Here is a 6,000-nt window from a genome sequence, read left to right as displayed (position 1 = left end):
ATCCACTGCAAATAGTAGGCTCCTCCTGTTTCAATACAGCTTGTTTTCTTGACTTGCTGATTTTTTTAACATATCGATTATTCTGTTTTTTTCCCCAAAAATTAACAAACCTACAGTCTATAAGTTTCTGCACATTTTTACCACATGCAGAAACTGGTATAAGCAAGCAGCAGTCATTTTGATATGACAGATTAGAATGGCACAGAAGGAGCAATTTTGGTGTTTCAAGTTAATAATAGGAAAGATTTACCCTCTATGATACATTATGTTAAAAACCCACTTTATAGCCATGTTTAAATAAGGTTCTTATTTAGATCAGAGAGATTAACAACTCTGAAAAAAGTCATTCCAAACTATGAGACACCCATTTGCAAAATACAAGTATGCATTTGTAATACATCGTAAGATTGGTTAAGGCATCAGAGTATATTGCTTCACCTTCCATACAATTTTTTACTTATGAACAAAATGTATGCATTTTGGGTCAATTATAATCAGTTAAGGGGACAACCAAGCTTAGAAATAAAACTACCATAGTAAAATATTCAGCCCACTCCACTTATAATTCAAGTCTTTCAAAAACAAGGAAATTTAGTTAAGACTTATACAGTATCCTTAGCCCCATGTTCCTATGTTTTTCCCTAGATGCAACAGTTAAAAGAAAACAGTAGTCTCCACACTGATCTTTGCTTTGCTTTTACAATGCCTTTCTCTTCACTTTTATACAGCCTTTATGTTATTTCACCTTCGGAAAAGGAGAACTGCATTTTGTAAATAACTTTGAAAAGTGCTGCCTGCTGCAGAAGACATAGAGATTTGCTTTATTCTTTTACTTATAGAAAGATTTATGAAATACAGTAGAAAGATGGATTCAACCACAAGGCAGATAGCTGGTTTCCAAACCCTAAAAAATTTCTGAGGTGTTCAAAGCAAAAGGTTTTTTGTTCAGTCAGTTACAGAAATAAGGGCCAGCCATGAAATTCAGATCTTCAGTTAGATTTGGAAACACTCGCTTCCCACTAAATTTTGGGCGTTCTGATCTGCATTTAGATCCATATCTGCGACAAAGGCTACATTAATTTAATATGTTATAACAAGAAAAATTCATTCTTGCCACAGACATTAAAAAAATAAAATTCAAAGACGACTCATTCTTCGAAGGAAACAAGGGCCCCATCTGCTGATGTTTAAAATGTACTACATTAACACACGCACCACAGTGTTACCGCAGATAAGAATGGTGTTGAAATGAATCGCAAAGACAAATCACTACATTAACTGTGATGCATTATTCTGGCATTTCTTTCACAGGCAACAAAAGTTTTTGCAGCCCCTTGGGTTAACCAATTTCCACTGATGATGAGAGCTTTCCTTATGAAAAAACTAGGAGGCTAGAAAGGAAGGGAATTTAGGCAGGAACACACAGCAATAAAAGAAGAGAATACAGCCAGGCCTGTACATAGCAAAACAAAATTATGTCTACACAAACAGGGAGCAGCTACAGAAAATAATAAATCATTGCTATTTAAATCACACCCAATGTGCTCAGATTAGGAATAATTAAAATGTCCAAACACACAAGTAGGATTTCAAGAACAACAATGAAAGCAGGCATCTGGGAAATGTAAAAGTCAAACTTTTCTAAAGATTAAAACATCTTGTTAAATAATCTAATGGTTGTTTATTGAGAGTTCTTAAAACTAAGCGCTGTTTTGTTTATTGAAATCCCCCACACAGCAAGCTTTACATTATCTTATGGCAAAAAAAAAACGTCAGCTTAATGAAGACAAACCAAATGTGTTTATCATGGACAAGAATATTTCAAACACTGTACCAATAAAAAGCCAGCAGTTGAATTTCTAATCATCTCATATGGCTGTATTCTGCAATAAAAAAAAGAGCGTTTTGGAAGCAGTAAAATACTTTTGTTCTACGTGGCTACAACGTACAAAAGGTTTGTCCCGATATACCTGGACGAAGCATGTGCCTGGTCTCTCTTCCATAGCAGCATGGCAAATGAACCTCTGCTTAATGCTGAAGAAATCATTAACAAAACAAAACAAAAAAAAAAAAAAACTTGCTTCTTTTCTTCTCTCTTGGACTAACTAGAACTACAGCGAAAGCAAGCCAGGTGTTACTTGCATGAACCGCCCTATGCCCAGAACTGTAACTCTGCCATGGCAAACTCTGCAGTCTGCTTTATCCTACCTCAATGAGTTTCTGTGCCATAGATCCTGTTTTCAGGTATGGTGCTGAAGGTTGTCACCAAGTCAGACAGTCAGTGCTATAGAACAAAATCCCACGAGTCACTGACGTTCTTATGAATACATTCTAACACATGGTCAGAGCATACATGTAATTCACAAAATTCTTAGTCTTCACTACCAAAACCTTATGAAACTTGAAATGATTATCAACTGGGCAGAGGTCAGAAGGCAACATGCAAAACTTCTTACTGCGTGGATAAAAACAGTAATTAGAAATTCAGTGCTAGTGAATTCTTCAGCGAACATTAATGTAATCCACATGATAAACAGTGCTGGCCCAGCTTTTGCCTGAATAAATTAAAATTCAGAGCAGTCTGAATAAAGTTCCCAGACGTGCTACCAAAGTTCAAGGCATAAAACAAAAATATAAATAAAACTTCATAGCGTAATTGGATCTATGTGGTTCTCTGGCATTTTCCTATAACTGCATCTTTAGAAGAGTTCCTTCTATCAGCTTTTGTATTACAAACCCTATGCAGTCATGTCCACAGTCTGATCATTAAAGTGTACTTTAGGTGGAAATATGTTAAATGAGGGATTTGTACAGAGGAGTAGCTAGACAACCTCACCCATCTCAGAATAACAGAGCATGAGACTAAGGGCCACGAAATTTACCATTCATTTTAGCACTAGCATTCCGGGTTGTATTTATGCATGTGTGGGTTTTTTGTTATTTTTTGTTTTATAAAGTGTGCCTTTTGGGGCATGTTATTTGGTTGATCGTTATCACACATAAAGGAGGAAAACAATTAAAAGCTGTCAGAAATCATCTTGTTCGAAAAAGTGCCTGGGAAAAACACAAGCACTCTCCTTCTCGATTGCAGATAACACCAAGTAACTTTGCTATCCCCCTTCATTAGAACACACATCAATCTCCAGTGTGATAATATATGTCGGGAAAAGTAATTATATCTGCATCAGTTACGAGCGTGTTAGCAACAAAGCCACTGCAACTGCATGTTGTGAAAGGTGAATCTACTGCTTTTGGTGAAGCTACACATTGCATGGCAAGCTGACCCAAGTGGTTACTGCTGCTGAAATAGGAAGAGCTCAACTCTGCCACCTGCTCACAATTTGGTGCTCCCCACCATCCATGCACTCCTGCCTCCTGCCTCTGGCTCTTACCTGTTAGCTGTTTTAGCTAGGCAAAACAGTGAAATGTGATGCAGCAAACCAAGAGGACAGGATAGGATCTGCCTATGGAACTGAGTCGAGCAAAGAGTTTGACAGGCGCCAGAGTCTGTGTGGGGAGCGGGCAGGGCGTCAGTACTGGGAAGAGGCCTGGGGAGGCGAAGGAAACAAGGAAACGTGTCCGCTTTTGACAGTGTCAGCACAGCTGAGGCTGTAACTTGATCCTGAATTTCTCAGCTGTGCTGCTGCATTTCTGCAGCATTCAGAAAGCAAGGTATTTCGAATAGCGTGCGCCCTGCCCCACCAACACAATTCTCACTGCTTCACAGGTGTGCCAGTGTTCCGCTTTGGGGTTTCTGTCTACCTGGGGATCCAGCAGTATCTCATCACACAGCAGATGAAGAATAAAACTAGCTAGGAATGATAACATTTAGTATTTACTCGAACCGCTGTCTCACAATCTACATAACTTTATAAAAAAGCAATAATTAGTGATCACACCTCCATAAATGCTTCAGTCAAACATTACTAAGTCTCAAACGAGGTACATGCTCAACCTAACACGTGTTTCAGTCTCATTGACTTCTATGGCATGAAACATATAACAAAGACGCATTTGAAATCAACAGTGTTAGGACCTACTTACCTTCCAAGTACCACAGAAGAATCAACAACTCAAGTGGCTGGCTATTTCAATGCTTTTCTTGAGCAAACAGCAATATATATCACATTACACACATACAGCTGCCTTGTAAATCTCAGCTACTTCCATTGGGATCATGCATTTCCAAAAGCAAGTAGTTACTCACCATCCCAATAAGCAGTGCCCCCACTCCCCTTTATTGCCTCAGAAGACATCTTTTTAAATGAATGCCATGGCTTGCATGTAATTCCTTCATGTTTTAAACTGACATCAATTTCATCATGTTGTTCCCTTTTTCTTCATATACAAACGCTATTTTATATAACATTATTTACAACTGCCCCCTTTTGATTTTATTTTGCCTTTGAAGAGTCACTTAACATTCTTTGGGAAAGATGTAATATTGAATAAAAAGAAAACATACTTTGGATAGACAAACATATGTAAGCTGTAGCTCAGCAGAACTGGTAAGATAACTGAAAATTTGGTGAATTACCTTGTGAACATTTTTGAACAATTCCTGATTTATATTTTTATCAGTTCTTTTTTTACTTTCTTCCTCTCTTTTTCAAGCCATCATAACACATTTTAGTTTTATAAGGGAAAACACAGCATTTCCAGAAATCTGATTGGCAGACATAAAGGCTGGCAAGCACAGAGGGTGCCTTTTTGATTTAATAATGATGACTTATATCTTCTGTTTTGAAAGACCCATAAAACAGAATGGAAGTCTCCTTTCAAACCTAGAATTTCTATACCACTGCTTATGTTTGGAAGAAGCAGCTCATTTTGGCTGCTTTTGGTCTCTTTTGGAGGCATCTATTGATGCTTACTAACATGTTAATGAACAGCATTGCAGTGGTGAAAGTCCTGGATCCGAGGCTTTTTGGAGCTTATTAAAACTTCTCTTTTATCAGCCAGAGGAGATGCTGTAATGTGACACCTGAAAGTGTGCTGTCTCTGAAGTGCTCCCAGTCACTGCTGGACCACAGAGCAACACACGGGGCTGAAATGAACATCCTCACAAATAAGACCTGCACAGACTTTGCAAACACATAAAAAGGAAAAAAGCTGAGACTGAAGTTACAGGATAAAAGGTGTGTTCCTGTTACTTTTGTCTTTAGTTAGGTTCCTACTCAGACTTCTCATGTTTTTAGTGCACTATTTGCCATATGCCTAGACCTCATTAAAAAGTAAAGTTACCTTTTATTTATCAGTAGTTCTACAGCCACGTGTCTGGAACACGCATAGTGTTATTCCAGATGTAGGGAACACACAGTGCATTTTGGAGCTGCTAAAGTCCAAACAAAACCCAACAACAATAACCACTAAATAAGAAAAGATTTAGACGTGAAACCACAAATAAGGAACAGTTAACTTTCTCTTGATAGCGATAATGAGTTTCAGATTCCAGGTGTGTGTGGGTAGGTGTGATTTTAAAGCCCCCTTATCTTCTAAGAAATTCAGGGACACCAAAGAAACACCTGAAAAAGTATTTTGTTCCTGTACCAGCAATTCAGTTCAAACGTTTCCCTTCCCAGACAGACATAACTATTGTTTAGGTGACAGCCGGGTGGGGGCCTTCTACCACTCAAAAGATATCTCGTATTGTACTATGCAATGACCCTTAAAATTGTTATTGCATTAGATTATAATTGTAGTGTATTTAGCTGTGAAATTGCATGGACACTTTTGTGCCTGTACATTTCTAAGCACTCTCCCTACTTGTAAAGTCAAACAGCATTTTGTTTTCAGCATTCAGTGATGACTATCAGTGGAGACAGAAGCACGTATGCACATGCACACTTTCTCTCTGCTCTTTCACAGAGAATTTACATCTGTTTCTTCTTGGCTTGTTGTTTTTTGTTTTCTTTCAGACCAAGGCTTTCTTCTCTTTCCATACAGAGGAAACCTTGTAATAATGAATAAGCATGTCCAATAACCTAACTATAATGGAAG

This window comes from Cygnus atratus, chromosome 8 (genome assembly GCF_013377495.2).
Source record: "Cygnus atratus isolate AKBS03 ecotype Queensland, Australia chromosome 8, CAtr_DNAZoo_HiC_assembly, whole genome shotgun sequence".
NCBI lineage: Eukaryota > Metazoa > Chordata > Aves > Anseriformes > Anatidae > Cygnus > Cygnus atratus.
This window is presented reverse-complemented; position numbering follows the sequence as displayed.